Source organism: Taudactylus pleione, unplaced genomic scaffold (assembly GCF_031769625.1).
Source record: "Taudactylus pleione unplaced genomic scaffold, aTauple2 ptg000080l, whole genome shotgun sequence".
Lineage (NCBI taxonomy): Eukaryota > Metazoa > Chordata > Amphibia > Anura > Myobatrachidae > Taudactylus > Taudactylus pleione.
The window spans coordinates 4724046-4747823 of record NW_028284482.1 but is presented as its reverse complement, the minus strand read 5'-3'; the positions used below and the strand labels follow the sequence as shown (position 1 = coordinate 4747823).

The 23778-nt window shown below is 42.4% G+C and overlaps 1 protein-coding gene across 5 annotated transcripts in view; it reads left to right on the top strand.

The window, feature by feature from the left end:
• The window catches only part of LOC148532264 (uncharacterized), a 62982-nt gene extending 50655 nt beyond the window's left edge, over positions 1–12327 (top strand). For all 5 annotated transcript variants that reach the window (XR_015877746.1, XR_015877747.1, XR_015877745.1 and 2 more), the window contains 2 exons: positions 11089–11443; positions 12185–12327. The gene's annotated coding sequence lies outside the window, so the exon portion shown is untranslated. The remainder of the gene's footprint in view (positions 1–11088; positions 11444–12184) is intronic.
• The last annotated feature ends 11451 nt before the right edge of the window (positions 12328–23778 follow it).

Sequence of the window (23778 nt, the reverse complement as noted above, 5' to 3'; positions counted from 1 at the left end):
AAGAACTACTAAGGATTAAATGCATTTGAAAATGAAAGAGGCTATCACAGAGAGACATGTATCAATTGAAGACTTAATTTCCTAGGGGCTGAACACTGCAATATACTTTGCTACATTTCTATGAAAATGTATCCATTACAGTATGGTACAATTTCCTGTTATGGAACATTTAAATTGTGGAAATATCCAATATTTTATAAACAACTTCTAAATGTATATTATTACTTATGTTTTTATTTTATAGAACACCTGTATATTTTTTAATTGTGTTTATTTTATTTACTAACTAGCTGGAGTACCCGGCATTGCCCGAATTTTAAGAATGTTTGTTTACACATCATCCTCCAACCAAAATCTCCTTAGGCAGGCCTCATGAAAAGTGTCACAAACTTCCCCATCAACAGTCCTAAGGTCTTCAAAGGAAGTAGGACCTGTAACAGTGTAAAGCAAACTTCGGAGATAGAAGCATTCAAATTTTGTAGGATATACAGTGTAAACATGGCCAAGAGCTTCTGTTGCTCTGATACCCTGTTTTTTGCACAGAAAAACTTTGGGAGAAGCATTCCATGTGTAATATTATGGCAGCTCACAGTACGGCAGGGTCCTTGCAAAGTCATCATTTTGACAGTTGGAAGAAAGAAGTAAATGTTGTTGCATAATTTTAGTCAGAGAGCTGAGATTGCTGGCAAAGCCTGCTAAAGCTCTCTTCAATAATAAATATTAAGATCATGACAAAACATGACAACACAAAATGCTTGCTCCGAGGCCCTACCCATATGCCATGAGGCCCCACAATGAGCGTCCAGCAAAAATTGTGGTTTTAAATGAATAAAAAATGAACAGTAATTAATTTTGATTTAAACATTTTTTAGTTGCCTCCGCCGTGTTTTAATACGCTCGTATGTATAATGTCACAATCTTCGCTTGTAAACTGTGGATTTGTATAGAAAGGCAGAAGTATAGAAGGACAAATTTTCGCTTTGATATAGTAGAGAAGATAGAAAAGGAAAAATAGTAGATAAGCTAAATCCTTTTGTAATTCCGTACCTGACTTGTAGAGGGTGAATGCTATGCAAAAATTGTGTTTTTTAATTAATTAAAAAGCAACAGTAATTAATTTCCATTTAGTAGAGAAGATAGAAAAGAAAAAATAGTAGATAAGCTAAATCCTTTTGTAAATCCATACCTGACGAGGGCGAATGCTAATCAAAAATTGTGGGTTTTCATTAATTAAAAATTAACAGTAATTCATTTCAATTTAAAAAATTTTTAGTTGCCTCCGCCGTGTTTTAATACGCTCATATGTAAAATTTCACGATCGTTGCTTGTAAACTGTGAATTTGTATAGAAAGACAGGACAAATTTTCACTTTTAAATAGTAGATATGATCAGACCAATTCACTTTCACTATAGCCCACATACAGTACTGTACGACTGCAATAATCCTTATACTTTTATTACTATTAGAATGCGCCTCTGTTCTAGGCACATCTATTTATGATGCACAACATATGGGATGTAGCAGAATGCCAGCTAGAGATTTATGACAGGTGTTGAAATACCGCCGGAATCCAGGACAAAGCGTGCCCGAAAGAGGTAAGTCCGGGGCGCCTGTCCTGTTAGCCGTGGGGAGGGAGGGTTAGGTTTAGGGCAGTTAGCGGGTTAGCTTTAGGTTTTGGGGGGGGGCGGTTATGGTTAGGCACCCCTAGGGAGGAGGGTTAAGGCTAGGCACCCCGAGGGAGAGGTTAGGGCTAGGCACCTCCCCGGTGAGAGTTAGGTTTAGGGAGTGGTAAGGGGGGGTTAGGGCTAGGCCCCACTAAGAGTGGGTTAGGGGGAGGGGAGGGTGGCAGGGGAGGTTAGCATACTTACCTACCTCATCCTGTCGGGCAGCTGCTATTCGGGATTTGAACCGCAAGCATTTCAATCCCATTCCCGACATATAATATGGTTTTATTGTTTTATGCCTATTTTCACCTCACAGCATACTGTAACCTAAAGATTAATAATACGAGTAATACTTATAACATCCTTTTCTAATTTACAAGTTATTAGACCAATAATCTTTTATTGTTATTTGTATTTATTTATACTGTGCCAGAAATCTCAGCAGTACCAAATATAGTAAAGGTACAAAACAGGTTAAACAAGGCAGCAAAGTAACATATTTACATAAATACAAGTGTAGGCATAGATGCAGCATATGCAAATAGTTATTAAGCCTAGGTTTAGAAATGTAACAGGAATAGAGAGAATCATTACACTTTATTTCACATAACATAGACACTTTAAATATAATTTATCCAGCAGAGAGCAGATCTTATTCATTTGCATTTAATGTCATATTTTATTTCAATACATTGATATTAGAAGTAGTATGCAGCACGTAGAACCTTATTGGCTCATTTGCATCCTTAATATATCTGTTATTTAAATAATTGTTTTAATTGATTATTATTATTATTATTATTAGTTGATAATATCTTTTAAACATGTTTATTACTTATTCAGCAAATTAGTGTTCATATATTTAGGAGATTAGCTATTCTACAGATGCTCACTTTGTGGTTTCCATTAGTTGATTGATTACAATCTATATTAGCCAAATTCCTATTATGATGTATAAGTTAGTTTTTTACTTCAACTCGCTCCACTTACCATTATAACTTCAGTTTCATTTGTGAGTCACCACATTTATCCTAAAGTCACATTACTTTAGTTATTACAGAAATGTCAGGTTCCTCTTATAATTACAGGTCTGAATTCTACAACCATGGGGATTGGTTATTCATTTACAGTAGGACTGAGTTTTTCACTTCCACTGTCTCCCCTTGTTATTATAATTTATGTTTAAATTCGTGATTGACAGCATTCTTCCTTTTTTCACATTATTTTATTCATGGATGAGATGTTGCCTTTCCTCATATAGTCATTGCTCTGAATCCAGCTACCGTAGGGATTAGCTAACCTTTTTTAAATACACAGAGATTGCATATCAACCTACAGTACAGCTTATTTTTTTCTTTACAAAATTAGCAGTAGAGAACTATTAATTCCTTAATATTATACCCCATGAATGTAAATATACTATTTAAGACATTATTTGGCTGTTGGTGGTTAGAAAACACCAATGCACATTGTTGGTTGGATTGTGAACTGAAAGGGACCCTGGAAAACAATTCTGAAAGTGGCCTCGTGTAGGTGGGACTGAATAAAAATGTAGGTGGGACCCAACACCAATGTAGATGGGGTTAGAAAACTGCTAACCCTAGATACAATTCAATACCAACAGAATCCATGTAACTACAATACAATACAGACAGCATTCATGTGATCGGCATGCAGAATAGACAGCATTCTAGTGACCACCATGCAGTACAAACAGCATCCCAGGGACCACCATCCAGTACAGACAGCTTCCCACTGACTGCCATACAGTACATACAGCATCTATGTAATCACTGTACTGAACAGACAACATCCATGTGGCAACCATACAGCAGACGGCACCCCAGTAAAAACCCAACAGTGAAGACAGCATTCCTGTGACAGATGGCCATACAGTACATTGAGCATTCCAGTCAACTCACTATTGTCACGGCTGTAGATTCTTGAGACTGTGTTCCCGGGTTGGGTCTTAAACTAGTTCTATTCGACTCAGATGCCCTCTGGAGGAGACTAGGTTTAATAAAGTTCCTATGCATGGAAAAGATATACCAGGCCGGAAAGGACTTACGAGTGAGTGAGGATGGTAGGTAGAGAACCTCGACAGCACAGGACTACTTGATGTGGCTGGGAGCCGTAAGGTGATGGTGGTAGCTCGGAAGCTACTTGGAGCGGATAGAGAGCTGTGAGTTGACGGTGGTAGCTTGGTAGCTACTTGGAGTGGCTAGAGAGCCGTGAGGTGGCGATGGTAGCTCGGAAGCTTCTTGGAGTGGCTAGGTAGCCGTGAGGTTGTGATGGTAGCTTGGACGGTACTTGGAGTGGCTAGGAAGCCGTGAGGTGACGATGATAGCTCAGAGGCTACTTGGAGCGGCTTAGGAAGCCATGAGCTGATGATGGTAGCTTGGACGCTACTTGAAGCGGCTAGGTAGCTGTGAGGTGACGATGGTAGATCGGGAGCTACTTGGAGTGGCTAGGAAGCCATGAGGTGACGATGGTAGCTTGGAGGCTACTTGGAGTGGCTAGGAAGCCGTGAGGTGACGATGGTAGCTCGGAGGCTACTTGGAGCGGCTTAGGAAGCCGTGAGGTAATGATGATAGCTCAGAGGCTACTTGGAGCAACTAGGAAGCCGTGAGGTGACGATGGTAGCTCGGAGGCTACTTAGAGCAGCTTAGGAAGCTGTGAGGTGATGATGGTAGCTCGGAGGCTGTTTGGAGCGGCTTAGGGAGCCGTGAGGTGACGATGGTAGCTCGGACACTACTTGGAGTGGCTTAGGAAGCCGTGAGGAGCAAAGTCAGTAGAAGGTAGTAAATACCTATAGGGTGCGCAGTGAGGAGGCTCACTTAGTTACACTAACAGGGGTATTCAATATGGGAGCGATAACATCGTTTTTGCTTTAATATCGCAATTATGACATAATTATCGCAGGTTTTAGTTTTACACCCTATTCAATTTCAAAGACTAGTTTTGACAAGTCTTTGATAAAAAACGGTGATAACTTTTCACCATTGAATAGGTGTCGAAAAAAAGTGCAGAATTGGGTTTTAGGGGTGCAGGCTTAAAAAAAATAGCCTGCACCCCTGAGATTGACATTTAAAAAAGAACTGTGTAAAAAAATAAAAATAAAAAATAGGGACACCCCAAAAAGTGTATTTAAAAATTGGGGTGCAAAAAAAATGGGAAAAAATTGTTAAACAATAGGGAAATAGGTTCAGGGCTATTCTGCAAGTATGCGGCAGGTGTTTTGAAGAATAGAATTATAGCGGCAGGTGCACAAATGCAGAATTTTTAAAAACTTACTTTAGGGACATCAAAATATGCTAGTACCCATTTTCATGTACCCCAAATTTGATGGGACCACTTAAAAAAACGAAAAAAATAACCTAAGTGCTCTTCTGTATCACTTCTTCAATGTCGGGAAAAAAACACCTGCTGCGGCTATTTAAATCCCCGACTTTCAATTAAAGGCTAAAACGGGGGTACCCATAGTGTTCCCCCATGTTTTTACAAATTTAGGGGGGTCTTACAATTATTTTAAGGAAAAATTCGTAACTTTACGCAAATCCAACTTCGGAGTTTCCCGTTTTTCGTTCATTTTATATTGAATACGGGGATAAGCGGGAACGCGCACCAGATTTTAACGCAGGAAAAAACTCTGATATGAAACGTTAACTTCGACAGTGAAGTTAACGTTTCATATTGAATACCCCTCTAAGAGACTTGTTGCACTGGCAGCTTGTGGGAGCAGGAAACATCCCTTTATAGGAAATACAGGACGCTAATTGGTTGAGCAGAAGCAGAAGTGTCCTCATTGGCTGTAGTGGAGTCACATGGGTAAATCCAAGATGGCCACGCCCATGGACCGGAGGACAGCACATTTCAGCATGTAAGCATTAGAGCCGGAGCGGCCATCCAAAGCCGACGTGGAGGAGAGAAGACAGTGGGACCCGTCAGAGAGGACAGCGGGCAGTGCTGCACATTGTGGGAGCTGGAAAGCGCAGCGGAAGAGGACCGCAAAGGTAAGTGATGGGGTCTGAGTCTGAGGTCTCTGTTGCGGGCTGTGACAGTACCCCCTCTTCATGAGTGGCCACTGGACACTTTTTTGGTTTATGAGGGAACTTCGTATGGAAGGCCTTGATTAAGTGAGGAGCATGAACATTGGAAGCATTTATCCAAATCCTTTCTTCCGGACCATATCCCTTCCAATCAATGAGGTATTGAAGACGATTGTATCGACAACGGGAGTCTAGGATTCTGTCAACCTCAAATTCCTCTTGTTGAGTCTGGACACTAGAAGCTTTGGGAAGATCCTTCTGGAATCTGTTTAGGACCAGTGGCTTAAGGAGAGAAATATGAACGGAATTGGGAAAAGGCGGTAGTTTCAGTTTGTAAGCTACTGTATTCAGGACCTTGATAATCGGAAAAGGACCAATATAATGTGGTGCAAATTTAATTGAGGGTACTCGGAGTCTGAGGTTTTGAGTGGAAAGCCAGACCATATCTCCAGTCTGAAGACTTGGAATAGCTCATCTTCTGTGGTCAGCAAATTTCTTATACAGGGCTGAAGCTTTAGTGAGAGCAGAGTGAACCCTTCTCCAAATGTCAGAGAATTGTTGAAGGGATACTTTGGCAGCAGGCACATCCAGAGCTGGGAGTAAAGGGAAGTCTGGAATCTGAGGATGAAGGCCGAAGACTGTAAGAAACGGAGTTGAATCCGTGGATGTATGATACTGATTGTTGTGAGTGAATTCAGCCCAAGAGAAAAGCTCAATCCAATCATCTTGGGAGGAGGAGATGAAGGTGCGAAAGAGCTGTTCCAGATCCTGGTTGACCCTTTCGGTCTGTCCATTAGTTTGAGGATGATAAGCGGTGGAGAACTTGAGTTTCACCCAAAGGGCTGAACAAAGTGACCTCCAAAACTTTGCCACGAACTGTACACCTCTGTCAGAGATGATTTCTTGTGGTAGACCATGAAGTCGAAAGATTTCCTTTATGAAATTCTGGGCCAGTAGTGATGCAGATGGAAGCCCAGTAAGAGGTACAAAGTGGGCCATTTTAGAAAACCTGTCCATGATAACCCAGATTGTGTTGTGACCCCGAGATGGAGGAAGGTCAGTGATAAAATCCATCGACAAGTGTGTCCATGGCTGGGAAGGGACGGCCAATGGTTGGAGTTGTCCGGAAGGAGTCTGCTGAGGTACTTTGTGCTGGGCACACTTCACACATGAAGAAATATAGAAGACAATGTCTGCTTTCATTGAAGGTCACCAATAAGATCGCCGAACGAATTCAAGAGTTTTCTCAATACCATAGTGTCCAGAGAAATGAGACGCATGTGCCCACTGTAACAACTTTTTGCGGAGATGAGATGCAACTAACGTTTTTCCGACAGGAGGCATTAAGGAGATGCTGGCAGTAGCAATGGACGTTGGATCCAGGATGGGATGACACTGCTCAGGAAGCTGCCTGGAATCACTTTCCATGGAACGAGAAAGAGCATCAGCTTTACAATTTTGTGATCCGGGACGATAGGAGAGTTTGTAGTTGAACCTAGAAAAGAACATCGCCCATCTGGCCTGCCAAGGATTCAAACAGTTAGCAGATTTTAAATAAAGTAAATTCTTGTGGTCTGTGTAAATAGTGATCGGGTATCGAGCCCCTTCCAGAAGATATCGCCATTCCTCGAGAGCCAATTTCATGGCAAGTAACTCTTGGTCACCGATGGAATAATTCCTCTCCGTTGGTAGAAATTTCCAGGAATAAAATCCACAAGGATGGAGTTTCTCATGTTCAAAATGTTGATAGAGGACCACTCCAACTCCCTCAGAAGAAGCATCGACCTCCAGAATGAAGGGTCGTGTTAATCCAGCTGTTTCAATACAGGGGCAGAGATGAACGCCTGTTTCAGAATTTGAAAGGCCGAGGCAACTTCCACAGACCAAATGGTTGGATCCGCTCCTTTGCGGGTGAGAGCGGTGATGGGAGCCACCAACGTGGAAAACCCTTTTACAAACTTGCAGTAGTAGTTGGCACACCCTAAAACCTGCTGTATCAAGCTGTTTGGAGCAGTACAATCGAGGATGGCTTGAAGTTTCACTGGGTCCATCTGAAGATTAGTTCCATAGATGATGTAACCCAGAAATGGCACACTGGTTACTTCGAATACACATTTTTCCAATTTGCAGAAGAGTTGATTTGAGCGTAAACCTCAGGAGGACTTCTTTCACTTGGATCCGATGGATCATCAAGTCCCGAGAGAAGATCAGGATGTCATCCAAGCAGACGACCACACTCTTGTATAGGAAATCCCGGAAGATTTCATTGATGAAGAATTGAAAACAGCTGGGGCATTACAAAGGCCGAAGGACATGACGAGATACTCGTAGTGCCCATCTCTAGTGTTGAAAGCTGTTTTCCACTCATCTCCGGGACAGATACAGATCAAATTGTAGGCCCCTCTTAAATCAAGCTTCCTGAAGATTGTGGCCCCTTTGACTCTGTCGAATAATTCAGTTATGAGGAGAAGAGGGTAACGATTTTTGATGGTTATATCGTTGAGCCCACGATAGTCAATGCACGGACGTAATCCCCGTCTTTTTTTTTATGAAGAAAAATCCGGCCCCTGCTGGGGACAAAGAGGGCTGAATAAATCCTTTGTTTAAGTTTTCCGCAATGTACTCAGACATGGCTTGAGTTTCAGGGAGTGAAAGCGGATAGGTGCGTCCTCGCGGAGGATTCTTCCCAGGAATTAAATCTATGGGACAGTGCCAATTGCGATGGAGAGGTAATAAGTCCGCCTTTTGCTTACTGAAAACATCCAAAAAGTCTGAGTAGGGTACGGGGAAGGCTGAAGGTAACTGAACATCAGAAGCTCGAACCGGGACTACTCGGTGAAGACAATTCTTGAAACAGTTAGTGCTCCAAGAAGTTATTTGCATAGCAGACCAGGCAATATGTGGAGAATGTCTCTGTAGCCAAGGACTAGAGGATGAGAGGCTTTGGGAATCGCTGGGAAGGAAAAATTCTCAGAGTGGAGAACCCCGATGGTAAGTTCAAGTGGCTTGGTGTGATGGGTGATGGTTCCACTATTAATTCGACTACCATCGATGGCAGTCAAATTGATGACTTCGTCAGGAATCCGATACTTATGGACGAAGTCCGTAGTCAAAAAATTTTCTGCGGCTCCAGAATCTAGAGGAGCTGGAACAACTTTAGGACCCTGTGGAAGTCTCAATTGAGCCTGGATGGTGGAATCTGACTTCCTAGGTGAATCAATGGCAACTCTTAACTTAACCTCTCTGCGATAAGTTAGGAGGAGGCATTTCCCAGATGAATCGGACAACCCTTAATTAAATGTTGAGATGATTCACAATACATGCAGAGATTCTATCTCTGCCTCTTCTGTCGCTCCTCCGCAGACAAATGGGAATGGTTAACCTGCATGGGTTCTTCACCCGTAGGAGGGGCATGGAATTGAGGAGCAAGACGTGGTTTACCCCTGTCAGATCTGCCTCTCTCTAGAGTACGTTCTCTATGCCGTAGATCCACTTTATTACAAAGAGAGATTAACTCATCCAATTTGGGAGGAAGCTCATGAGAAGCTAAGTCATCTTTGAGCCTTTCAGAAAGCCCACTCCAAAAGGCTGCAATGAGTGCATCCTCATTCTAGTTGAGCTCTGAGGACAAGGTTCGGAATTGGATCGCGTACTGTCCAACTGTTTTACTGCTTTGCTGAAGACAAAGGATATCTGTTGAGGCAGACGTGACTCTTCTGGGTTCAACAAAGATTCTACGAAACATGGCAACGAAATCAGAATAGTTAGAGAGTAGCGGATCAGACTTTTCCCAAAGTGGTGAAACCCAATCGAGCACTTGTCCGGAGAGTAATGAGATTATGTAAGCTACTCGGGATCTGGCAGTTGGGAAATTAGCTGGTTGAAGTTCAAAATGAATCTCACACTGGTTCAGGAAACCCCTGCATAGTTTGGGATTGCCATCAAACTTGCTGGGAAGTGCGAGGTGGAGCTGAGGGGTGGATGGTGCTAGAGGTGAAGTCGCCACAGCGGAGGAAATTGTAGCTTGAGAATTAATTGGCACAGGATTGGATAATAGGGCCTGAATACTATCCAAGCGAGAAGACATCCTGAATGAACTGGATGAGTTGGGCTTGAGAAGTCTCCTGTCTTTGCAGATGAGAAAGGACATCTTGAGAGGAATCCGTACCAGATCCTTGACCAATTGCCGAGTCCATCTGGCCAGTGCAAACTGTTACGGCTGTGGATTCTTGAGACTGTGGGCCTCATTCAGAGTCGGTCGTAGCGGCCGCACGGTTGTACGGGCTACTGCCGCAAAATCCGATTGTACGGCTGGTCGATTGTGAACAAAGTGACGCCCATTCGTTAGCACTGCACCTCTTCTAGCTACCGACTGATCTGATCGAACGAACGAGAACGAACGTAGTCAGGCGCTGTCAGTCGCTGTATGCTAATTATGTTGTGATGGTTGCGGCCGTATGTGTTGTATTGATGGTCACATGTCATGTTTTCATGGACTATCGAACAGCTTGTTATTAGCTTGTTGTCAATTATCTAATTAAGAGTGTTTAACTCTTGCCTTTCTTTTTATTCAGTTTTTTTCATGTGTCAATAAACGTTATTGTTTTTTTTTGTGTGTGTTTTCCCCGTTCTCGTTTTTTTTTTACAAATTCCAAAACAAAATAATGTTTATTATATGTGAATGTACTGTTGCTAATTGTGTTAACTTTAAAAATGCATGTGCATTTTGCGTTAGGATCATTTGCACTCTTATGTTTGCAATTGCACACTGCGTGTTTTATCCATTCAAATCTGACCTTATTTTTTGGGTCACATGATTAAAGGATTGGCCAATAGTGTTTTTTTTTTTAGGAAACTGAGTAAATATTTTAGCCAATCATCTTTATTTTACCCAATGTATATTTGATGTTTTCTGTAAACTCGGCCATTGCCATCATGAGAGCCGCGGCCTTTACCCGTCGGAAATTAAGCATCCTTGTAAATATTTTAGACAGGAGGCTTACAAACGCCCAGCCTCCCATTTCCAACCGCATAAAGCGTGCGGCCTATGCGGAGGTGAGGAGAGCCCTTCGCCGTACGGGATTTAGGCGCAATATAGCGCAATTAGAGAGGCGGTGGTTGGATTTGCACCGCTGGTCGCCAGTCCTTTTGGCTAATTTGCGGGCGCGATTATGCAGACACAAGTATGTGTTTGTATAAATGTTATAATTAGTGGACTGTTAAAAATGTCTGTTCCTTTTCCTATTCTTTTATTAAATGTAAACAACCCCTCCTGTATGTTGTCCCTATTGTCCTGAATGTGTAAAGTGTACTTGTATTGTGTAACCGAAAGTGAAAACTAAATTTAGATTTTTTTAATATCTTTATATTTTAGAAACACAGCGGAGACAGAGAAGGGCCCGCAGATTTGGCCGCAATGCAGGTCCCAACCTGCAGCCCTCCCCCTCACCTTCCCCATCCGCTCAACCCAGCCTTCCCTCTCCAACACCATACTCCCCCAGTAACCCTCCCTCCCTCTTCCAAAACTCCCCTAGTATTCCTCCCTCCCCTGCCCACTCATCCCAAATCACTACCGTGCCCGAGTCCTCTACCCAAATATCCCCTCCCTTGGATGTTGTCAATCCCTCCCACCATTCCACCAACACCAACTTTCTCCCCATCTGGATCTCCAGCACCATCTCTATCTCCAGCACCATCTCCATTGGGTGCTTTGTTGCCACGCTCTGATGGTATGTGTTTTTTAATATTTTTTTTTTTTTTTTTGGAGTGTTGTTGTTATCCATGTTTTTTTTAACATATTTTGGCTGTGTGTTTGTTTTCATTTTTACAGTATGGGTGTCATAATCATTGCGCAGTAATCCTGTTACTCAATATTTTGTGCTTATGTTTTGTGCCTGGGCCCTTTTTTTGGGGGGGTGCCCAAAAATGTATGCCTTTTGTGGTTTTCAAAATGCTTTTTATTTGGTGTAAAAATTGATTACATTTGTATTTGTATTTTAGATTTAAATAAAACATGTCACAGAACTTGGGAAGGTGATAGGAACCAGACTAACCTTGTTAATGTTATGTGCACTGTGTTTAAAATGTACTAAGATGTAACTTCATTAGGAAAAGTGATGTTAGCCATAGCAAACAAACACATTGTAGTTTTGGATTATCAAGGACATTCTAGAAGTGAATACATGCAGTGTGTTTTAAGGATATGGCCATCATGACTTAAGAATACACCTCCCAGTTGTTTATAAATCATCCTAGGGTATTTTTGGTTATGCCACATAGTTAGGGTTTCAAAGTGTTTTTACACCATAAAAGTTTCTACATAATAATAATGTTGTGTGGAGTAAACTTTAGAACACATCCTAACATCATTGTGTCTACCCACTATTTGGGACATTGAATAATGTTTAATGTTAAAATGTGGGTCATTTTTTAGATGTTTTTAACCTACAAATAAATTTTTCTGTCCACAGATCTAACCAACATACTTGTGGGAATTCGGGAGGAGCTAACTCGGACAAGTGGCCATCTGTTGGAGGCCTACTGCTGCCTACAGCGGATTGTGGGGAGTCTGGAGCATTTTTAGTTTTTTTTTTATCTTTGTACATTTATAAGTTTTGAGATTTCAAGTAAAGTTTTGGTTTGAAAAACATTTGTCCTCTTTTTTTCATAAATATTAAATGGTGTCATTCTACATTTCAAACACTTTGCGAACAAAGCTGGGTGCCTTTCCATAGTGTAACTAATCCAAAAATGTTTATGTAAACCTTAAGAATATTTGCAGTAATGTTTTTTTTTTGTTTTGTTTGGGGTTGCCCTACATTATCCACCTCAAAATGGGTTTCAAACTACATTTACACAAAACCTTTTTTTTTTGTAAAATATATAATAAATAACAAACATGTTGCTAACATGCTTTTAATTGTAAAAAGAATTTTATCACAGAATCACACAAAAAAATGGCCTCAGGGTTTCCAAAAATAAAATATCTTGCTTAGTCAGACATAAACAACAAAAGCAAAACTCAAACATAATATTTCTTTTTTAACAGACAAAATTAAAAAAAAAACATCAAAATTAACTAAACATGTGGTGGTATAGCCGGAAAAATTATGTTAGTTGTCCAAAAACAGTACAGGGTATTGCCAATGGGTTCCATTAGTTTTTCAGTTTTGGAAAGTGTTGTGATTTTGGACCAATAAAAAAATTAGGTTCACCTTAAAATACATTTGCTCTAACTGTAAACTTAAAAATAAAGTTAAAAATTATTACCTAAAAAATCTTGAAACAACAGAATAGCATCTGGCCCCCCCCCAACAGCATCACAACACCTTCCTTCGGGGGGCCATCCTCTGGCAAGGCATCCTCTGGCTGCATGGGTACTTGACTCCTTATTACAATGTTGTGTAAAATCCCACACAGGGCCACAATGCGAGAAACCATATCCGGCGAGTACATGAGTGCACCACCAGAGTGATGGAGACACCGGAACCGGCCCTTTAAAAGGCTGATACAGCACTCCACCACCTGCCTGGTGGCAGTAAACGCGGCATTATATTGAGTTTGTGGCCCTGGTGTGGGATTCAAATAAGGAGTCAGCAGCCAGGGCGTGCAAGGATATCCACTGTCTCCTGATGGAAATGGGACACCAAAAGATCCATAAATTGTCAATGAAAACATGTTTACACTTTTACTATAGCTACATACTGGATTTATACTTACCAAGAAGCCATGCATCACCAGCTTGCAGAGTGCTTAATTTTTTCCAAATCCCTGAATACTGGATCACGTACGCATCATGGCTGCAGCCTGGAAATTTGGCATTCAGGGAGAGGATCTGGAGGGAAGCATCACATAGCACCATTACATTTAGCGAATGGAAATGTTTACGATTCCTATAGATTTGTTCCCTGCATGCAGGGGGCTGAAGTGCAATGTGAGTGCCATCCACTACCCCTATGACATGTGGAAAGCCTGCAATCTCAAAAAACTTCTGCTTTTCCGCATCAGGGGCTTCCGTATCCAAAGGCATACTAATAAAATGTGCTATATGATTGAAGAATGCATCTAGCACATGCCTCAGGATCCATGAAAATGAGGGCTGGGAGAGGCCACCCACCAGCCCCACAGTGATTTGGATGGACCCTGAGGTGCAGAAATGTAACACCGCCAACAACTGTGTAAGTGGTGTGATTGCTGTAGGAATGTTAATCTGACTTTCTAGATCATTCTTTATTATTGAAAGAGTGTCTAGGATAATATTTGGAGGCAGGCGATAAGTGGTTACAACCACATCATCAGGCATTCCAAAAAGGGTGACACGTGTTCTATATATCTTGGCCCTTGCACGCCTCCTATGCCTACGCCCAGGAGGAGGCTGAGGAAGGTTGGTGGGGGGCAACATGGCCACTATTAGCTGGCCCACATCGCTCTGTAAAGTTACAATAAAAAAAAGTGTTGTTGAGAAAGATTTTTCAATATTTTTCCAAAAATACTTAGCTTAGTAATAATGGTGCATATTCTTACAGGGTTGGGCTGTGCCATCTTCGGGAACCCCTACAGGTGTTGTTTGTGTATGGGTTTTTATTTTATGGAAGAAAAAGAAAATAATATTTTAATAAAAAAATACCATTATTATCCCACACAGGGCCACAATGCGAGAAACCATATCCGGCGAGTACATGAGTGCACCACCAGAGTGATGGAGACACCGGAACCGGCCCTTTAAAAGGCTGATACAGCACTCCACCACCTGCCTAAGTTAAAACAATCCTTAACTTTGAAATTGGGCAATATTAAAAATTGAAAACATAATTATTGTTTTATCAATAAAAACCACAAATGCATTATTAAATGTAAAAAAGACAGCATAAAACACTTCATTATTAAATACAAAAAACTTTTAGGTTTGTAAACATAGATACTTACCTGAATCAAGTACAAACTGGACTGTTAAACACCTAAAACAAAACAATAGAACATGACAATAATTGTTTGAATAATGTCCTTTTTTTGGTTTAAAATACCAAAAAGAGAACAAAAAGCTTGTAGTAGGCTGGCACACTTACTGGAGTCTGCAAAGAACATTGTTATTTTGTTCCTCAAAGAACACGGCCACCCAAACACACAAAGTAACCAGGTTTGGGAAATGTATGGACAAACAAAAATTAAAAAATAACCCACCACCCAAAAAAAAAACACCACCCAAAAAAACAAAACAAAAAAAACCCCACCACCCAAAATTAAAAAAACAAAAAACAAAAGGAACACCCAAAAAAAATAAAAAAAATAAAATAAAATAAATAAAACAACACTCAAACAACACACACAAGCACCACTCAAACAATACACACAAGCACCACTAAAACAATACACACAAGCATCACTCAAACAACACACACAAGCACCACTCCAAAAACACACACAAGCACCACTCAAACAACTCCAAACACTGTAAACACTAGCAATCCTTCCTGCACCACAAATCACTCCAACTACAACCCACAAGTAAGGGAACATTTGGCTTTGCCTTAAATAAGGCCAAAAAAAACACAATGATTGAATAATGCAGGCAAGGTGTGCATTGTACGTTGGCAAATAGGGATGCACGGGTAACCAATCCAGGAATGCGCTCACATCTAGCCCAACCCATGCAGTGATTACGGAATGCAGGAAAGGTGTGCATTGTACGTAGGCAAATAAGGATGCACGGGTAACCAATCCAGGGATGCGCTCACATCTAGCCCAACCCACGCAGTGATTACGGAATGCAGGCAAGGTGTGCATTGTATGTAGGCAAATAGGGATGCACGGGGAACCAATCCAGGGATGTGCTCACATCTATAAAATAGTCATCAAAAGCACTATTCTTCACGCTCTCTCACAAGTTTTGAAAATGGCAAGCGAGGAGCATGGTGAGCAGAGGACAAATGAGGCATGTAAGTGTTAAACACATTTTAAAAAAAAAACAATAACAGTTCATATCTTCCACAAATGCCTTTTTGAAATTAACAAAATTAAAAAATATTGTAGGTGCTGGGAATCCACTACCACCACCAGAGGAGGAGGAGGTGGGGCCAAGCAGGCCAAGGGCCAGAAATCCACCATTTTCAAGGCTAGAGCTTGAGACATTGGTGACCTTGACAATGGATGCCCCAAGAAATATGGGGGCTCAAGCCAAAGACAGGATTTGGGAGGAGATATCCAGGGCTGTTAATGCTGTGGGGACAACCCACAGAACCATGAAAGTCATCAAAAAAAGGTAAAAAAATTATATTGTGAGTGTACTGAAGTCAAAAGCGAGATCTTAATTAAATAAACTAACCCTTAAAAAATTCCAAATCACATTGTCAGATGGACTGATTTCAAATACCAGCTGAAGAGGAAGCTACGGAGTAGGGTGGACCATGCTGCGGGGACAGGTGGTGGTCCCATCCCTGAGGAGCTGACCTTGACGAGGTTGGAGACGTTGGCTCAGGGATGTGTGATGGAAGAGGAGATAGTCGGCGTGTCCACTATGGACACTGACATGGCCGACTTCAACGCTCCACATGTGCAAGAATGTAAATATTTTTAGGACTCAAAAAAGTATAAAGCTAAACCGTGTATGCGTTTTTTTTTCAACAAAATACAAATGTTTTTTTTATTTTTTTTCCAGACTCAGAGGAGGTAGTGCCTGCTCCTAAGGTCAGGTCTGGGTCCAGCACAGATGGAGGCTCTGCAGGGGAGGATCCAAGTACTCCATCTGGGGACCCTGTGGAGTCTACTCCAGGGCAACCATCGGACCGAGCAGTGCCTTTCCTCACCAGGTTGGTCTCCCAAACTCAGGAGAACAGATGTGTTCTTCTGAGGATGGAGACCACTCTGGTGAGGGTGGCGGTGGCCCTGGAGACCATTGCTGGGGCCATAGATCGTTGGGCCAATACCCAGGAGCAGGCAAACCCACCTGCCATGATGGAGCGAGACTCCCTTCCTCCCAGGACCACCACCTCTGGCAGCCCAACAGCCACCCGCACAAGTATGGAGAGCCCTATGCCTAGGCCTGAAGAAATACCATCTACCTCTGGCCAGGCCAGTCGGCGGGTTACACGCCAGTCGGCTGTCCATAGCTTACCTCTTCCTCTGAGTCGGCCCAAATGACGCAAGTAGCCCTAGATATCTCCTCCCTCACCTCTTGTCCAGTCCCCATATTTCTTGTCACCAATGTCTCAAGCTCTTTTTTTTTTTATTAATTTTTTATTTTTATTTATAGGCAAATGTTGCCCTAACAATTGTAAATAAAATTGTGATTAAAGGCTCATTTCCTAAAAATAAAAAATGTAAACAAAGAAATGTCTAAATTTAACTATATCAATGTATACATGGTTTAAAAAGTATGGTATCTGAAAAGGCTGCTACGCAAAACACAATGCTAGATGTTTTAAAAAATGTCCTAAAAAAATAAGTTAAAAAAGCACAAATAAACAGTTGTGTTACGAATTCCCTAATGCACACGCAAGTGAAAACATTTACAAGGTAATTAGCAGTGTTAATAGTTACAATGCACCAATCTTAGCTGCTTGGTTTGTGTGGTTCCAATTAGAAACATCACAAGTAACATCGGATTAACGATTGTACTGTTGTGGCTTACGGACGCTTCTTGCCTACCATTGGCCTGGACGATCATCCTGTTCGTAGAGTGACGTTGTCATGCATCCGCAATTCATGGTCGTACGAAGCAGATAAAACGCCTGGAAACGCTGAAGCACGCCTCCGTTTGCAGACCACCACCCCTGTATACACCCACAAACGGGCTTTCCTGTCAATCAACTTTTGCAAGCCACTTCCATTTTGGAAGCCCTACGACTGACAGTATTTTGCATCGGTAGAGCTCGTACGCAACATGCGCACAGCTAGCCGTGCACAGGCGCAGAAAGAAAAACATGGGATGCGTACAACCGTGTGGCCGCTACGACCGACTGAATGAGGTCCTGTGTTCCCGGGTTGGGTCTTAAACTAGTTCTATTCGACTCAGATGCCCTCTGGAGGAGACTAGGTTTAATAAAGTTCCTATGCATGAAAAGATATACCCGGCCGGAAAGGACTTACGAGTGAGTGAGGATGGTAGGTAGAGAACCTCGACAGCACAGGACTACTTGATGTGGCTGGGAACCGTAAGGTGATGGTGGTAGCTCAGAAGCTACTTGGAGCGGCTAGAGAGCTGTGAGGTGACAGTGGTAGCTCGGAAGCTACTTGGAATGGCTAGAGAGCCGTGAGGTGGTGACGGTAGCTCGGATAGTACTTGGAGCGGCTAGGAAGCCGTGAGGTGATGATGGTAGCTCGGAGGCTACTTGGAGCGGCTTAGGAAGCCGTGAGGTGACGATGGTAGCTCAGAGGCTACTTGGAGCGGCTAGGAAGCCACGAGGTGATGATGGTAGCTTGGAGGCTACTTGGAGCGGCCTAGGAAGCCGTGAGGTGACGATGGTAGCTCGGAGGCTACTTGGAGCGGCTTAGGAAGCCATGAGGAGCAAAGTCACTAGAAGGTAGTAAATACCTATAGGGAGCGCAGTGAGGAGGCTCACTTAGTTACACTAAGAGACTTGTTGCACTGGTAGCTTGTGGGAGCAGGAACCATCCATTTATAGGAAGTACAGGAGGCTAATTGGCTGAGCAGAAGCATACTCATTGGCGGTAGTGGAGTCACGCGGGTAAATCGAAGATGGCCGCGCCCATGGACCGGAGGACAGCACGTTTCAGCGTGTAAGCATTGGAGCCAGAGCGGACATCCGAAGCCAGCATTGAGGAGAGAAGACAGTGGGACCCATCAGAGAGGACAGCGGACAGCGCTGCACGTCGTGGGAGCCGGAAAGCGCAGCGGGATAGGACCCGCAAAGATAAATGCCGGGGTCTGAGTCTGAGGTGTCTGTTGCGGGCTGTGACAATTATAATACAGATAGTTTACCAGTGACTGCTATACAATATAAACAGTATCCCAGTGACTGCTGTACAGCACAAACAGTATCCCAGTGATCACAATGCAGCACAGGTAGCATCCCACTGATCACCATACAGCACAGACAGCAATCTATTGAGCGTCATACAGTACACTGAGCATCCCTGTGACTGCCATACACTTCAAACAGCATCCCAGTGACTCCCATGCAGTACATTGAGTGTCCCAGTGAACCCCATAAAGTACAGACGGCATACCAATCAGGGGCAGACTGGGCCAGAACTCCATTTTGTGCTTTGGGATAGCATTGAGATAATTGTGTAATATTTTAACTGGCCACGGGATGCTCTTGTGCTCTTTAAGTGTCTGCATAATACACACAAAACTGGTTATAATGGAAGCCCCATAGTAGTGCAATCACGACCTCCTATTTCCAAAAAGCTTCTCATTTAAAGGGAGGAGCTTCCTGAGGCACTGATTTGCTGCAATTGTAAGTCCTCATGGGACTTGTATGAGTGATAAAATCATCCTCATGCTTTAGTCCCCAGCTTATACTTCCCCCGGGACTTGCTGCCACTGAAGCAGTCCTGCTGAAAAATCCCAGCCACCATCTAACTGCACCCCCCTGACTAGATGGTGACCATCTGTGGAACCCCTAAGTCCAGAACACTTGTGGCTCCTATCCCAGCCATGATCCACTGCTGGTGTTATCCTGCAAAATGTTGTGGGCAGGAACTGGAATCTTAATGTTGCCCCATTTTCAGTGGGAAAAAGATGATATCACCATTATCTCAAGCAGCAATATCATTCAACCTGGAACCTTTTGTAGTCATCAACTGCACTTTGGAAGCATACTCACAGTGGCCTGATTTAGTGTTGGATGCAGTGTCAATGCTGCAAGCAGGTGGCCAAATTTGTAAGTCTGTGTGTGCATCCAAGTAGCACTGTGCAATCATCCTTATGGTTACCACAGGGAGATGCAGAACGATTTTGGATGCAAGAGCTGGGGATTTCAGTGGGCATTTCTGGGAGGTAACACGATGATGGCTAGCTAGATGTGGAGAGACAAAGTAGCGCTGGCACAGGACTGAAATTGCATCTGCCATAGGGCAGAGGCAAATCTCGATGGTGTGTCCAATGGTGCATTCTAAGATGTAAAGTGATGGATTAGCACCGCAGAAAGTGTGCATCTCAGTATACTCAGAATCGGCCATGGCATTACCATAAAGATGCAGTTGCATCTGCAGCAAAATATGTGGCCATGGCTGCGTCCACCTCAGAATCAGTCCCAGTGCAGCAGGCAAATTGTAGGAATCCCTCATCCCAGACATACGCACGTTGTCTCCATCTGTTCTGCTCCTGGTCCTTTCTGAATCAAGTGCTGCTTCCAGCTGTTTAATGTGCCTCACCATCTGTAAATTCACCCCATATGAGTTATTCAGAGAACTCCACATCCCCCCACCTTGTGAGTTCTCCAATGTTCTCCATATCCCCATAAATTCTTTAATGTTACCGGATTGCCTTAAATCGCCTCCTTATTTTCTCTCCACCTCCATTTTCTTTTTCGCTTGAGACCTCTGACAGGCAAGTGGGAAACAGTGCAAAATCATCATCACTGTTCCGTGATGTTGCCAGTAGCAGATTCAGCAGAGTACAGTCAAGGTGTGGTGCTGTCAGGGGTGCGATCAGGGCAATGGTAAGAGACAAGGCAGTGCAACCCGGAGCCCTAGCTATGGTCCTGAGTGGGGTGCATATTGAGGATGTTGGGGCAAAAAAACACTTGACAGTCGGCCCCATCACTAATTACCCAAGAGAATTCTGGGCATACATATGAGAGTACCTATTATATATATTTTTTTTGTTTTATTTTTGTTTATAATTACTATACTGTATCTATATTTGTGGATCATTTGCTAATATATGTCTATTAATTGATATTAAATTCATTTATATTTTTGGCACTTCTGAGCTCTCAGTATTATTGTCTGGAGTTTAAAGCACAGGTTTATACTCCTTTTACACCAAAGTCCAGGGTCTGACCCGGGATTTAGAACACGTTTCCAACCCGGATCAGACCTGAGACAGACCACCTTTTACACTGTTCAAACTCTCCGGCGCAGGTGAGCAGCGCTTATTCCCCTCCCTCCCCCTTCCGCAACCCCCTAACCTTACTAGAAAGTGGTCCGGAGGCACAGAGGGCAGCTGGGGTGCGCTGCTCTTTTCTGGTCGCCCGGCAGTGGACTCTTGGAGATGATGTCATGTGGCGCGACCCGGGTTATCGTGTCCTGGGTCGTGCCATTCACACTGCAGGGTGACATGGGAATGACTGGTGCTCAACCCTGCAATCCAGCAGGGTCAGATCCCCAGGTCACTGGACCCAGGTTGATTTGTTTACACTGACAAAAAACCGGGGTTGATGCGCGTTCATGTGCATCAACCCCAGATTTTTAAGTCGGTGTAAAAGGGGTTTAATATTCTTATTCTGACCTTAAGTAAACATTGGAAGGGTGAGTACATTAATTACCACCATGTCTAGAGCATCCAGGTACCCTGCTAGCCAGATGTAGGGACCGTGGGGCAGTGAAGTCCCGCCCACAGGGTCCTGCGCTCTGTGCGACGGCACTGCTAACACACCCCTAGCTACTGCCCTGCAGCTTACATACAGTGAAAAGCTAGTTATACTCTCACAAGTAGATGATTTAATCCTATGCCCACATTTTGGCACATAAAATGCATCAATTTGTTGTACAAATATCACTGTCAGAAAACATATTTCTCTCTGCCCTCTGTTTGAGTTGTATTAATATTTTTCCATTCTCTTTCTGTTATGACAAGATGCACTTTTTTATTAAAATAGAACATCCGTTCTTGGAGTAACATGCTAATTTGATTGCAGTCAAGCTGTAAATGATTTCAACTATAATAAACAAATACATTATGACAGTGGTAGGAAACAATGCTCATAATTAGATGTTATTAATTCACTTTATTCAACTAAAACCCTTTGTATGGAACTTAGTATAATATTTTGAAAACAATGTAGTGGTTATACTGTAAATATAAATGGCAGGAAAACAAGCTTATTTATTTACAAAAGTTTAATATATATTTTAGTGTCCTGATTGCAAATCTTTAAATCTTGTCTTTAAATGTGTGTAAACCTCAATAAATTCTATATACTTAGTGATAGGAGTAAAACTAACTAGACGGTGCAATTTTGCACTTTGGCAAACCAACAATGAACTGCAGGGGCGGAGCAAACTGAAAATATGAGGACAGATTTAGAGTTTGGTATTGGGTGGCATGCATCCAAATTCAACTCTAAATTAGTGCTTAAAATTAAAAGTGTCCATTATTTGCATGCTACATGCAAAAGCAGGCAGTATTTTACCTGCATGCAAAGACAAATTTTTTTTTCCCCCCTGTGAATCACAACATGGTTTGGTCTGGTACAAAGTTGGATCCTTTAGCTGGATCTAACTCTAAATAAGGTCGATAGTATTTATTATGAATCCTTCATTAAAATCATTGTTTTTATCTTGAGATATTAATCTTGAAAAAATATGGTGTTTCTAATAATGTATTAGTATTATATGTGTGCATATAAAGGAACTTCTTTTGTGTTAAGGTTTAAAAAGTGCAAATTAACTGATATTTTGATAATTTTGAATCAAACTACAAATTCATGGTTTCAAAATTATATCTATCACAATAAAATTATTTTTGTAGTACTAAAACTACTTTGGACACCATTTGTACAGGAGATCAAAGATTCTATTAGTGAGCCCCATCACCCAATCATGTGAAACTTTAGTTTAGAAAAAGTATAATGCTAATTTTGTGATAGAGATGAGTGTCTTCAGTTTTACTGAAAACCGAACACACCTGAACTTTTGGGTTCCAAGTCGAACCGAGGGCCTTCTTCAGAGCCGCTCGTAAGCGGCCGCTCGTTCGCTATGAGCGATGTTCGCACAACTGCACATGCATATAGGTCGTAATGCGCATGCGCAAACCAGTCATTGCGGTTGGAAATCGAGCGCTCGTAAAACAGCGAGGGGCTGCTAATTTGATTGACAGAATGTACCGTTTGTGGGTGGTAACAGGGGAAGGTGCTTGAAAACGGGGGAGTGGAGATCCAAACGCAGGCGTGCCTAACGGTAAAAAGGGCGTTTAATGGGAGTGCATAATTAGTAAAGGAGCGTCATCGACCACGTCACTTGGTTGTCTTTTAGCCTGATCTGCTCGCAGTGATTGTGGTAGGATAAACCTACCACAAGCACTGCGAGCAGTTCAGATGCCTTTCGATGTACCCGATTAATCAAATAAATACCGGAGATGACGTGTGATGAGAATGGCAAAGGGGCGTCTTTACAAAATAGCGAGTGCATTTTTCGTTCGCTCGCTCAGACATAGAGGCGTCAACAAACTGCAATGAGCGAGCGCTCAATTTAAATAGCCGGCCCCTTTTTAGGAACGACCATCCGCAAATAGCGTCTGGCTCTGAATCAGGCCCCGAGTCCAGGTTTGGATCATTTTGGGGTTCTGAGTAGACAGTAAAGCATCCTGAGACCATTAATGTGTGGGGTTGCTTCTCAGCAAAGGGAGTGGGATCACTCACAATTTTGCCTAAGAACACAGACATGCATAAATAATGGTACCAAAACATCCTCCAAGAGCAACTTATCCCAACCGTTGAGAACTTGTGGTCAATCCTCAAGAGGTGGGTGGACAAACAAAAACCCACAAATTGTGACAAACTCCAAGCATTGATTAGGCAAGAATGGATGGCCATCAGTCAGTATGTGGCCCAGAAGTTGATTGACAGCATGCCAGGACGTATTGCAGAGGTCTTGAAAAAGAAGGGTCATCACTGCAAATATTGACTCTTTGCATAAACTTTATGTAATTGTCAATGAAAGCCTTTGACACTTATTAAATGCTTGTAATTTTACTTCAGTATATCATAGTAACATCGGGCAAAAAGGTCTAAAAACACTGAAGCAGCAAACTTTGTGAAAACCAATACTTGTGTATTTCTCAAAACTTTTGGCCATGGCTGTACTTTGGATTTCACTTACTATATGTTCCTCACTCGTGATTTCCGAAGTTGTGAGGTGATCAAAATTGACTGGAAAT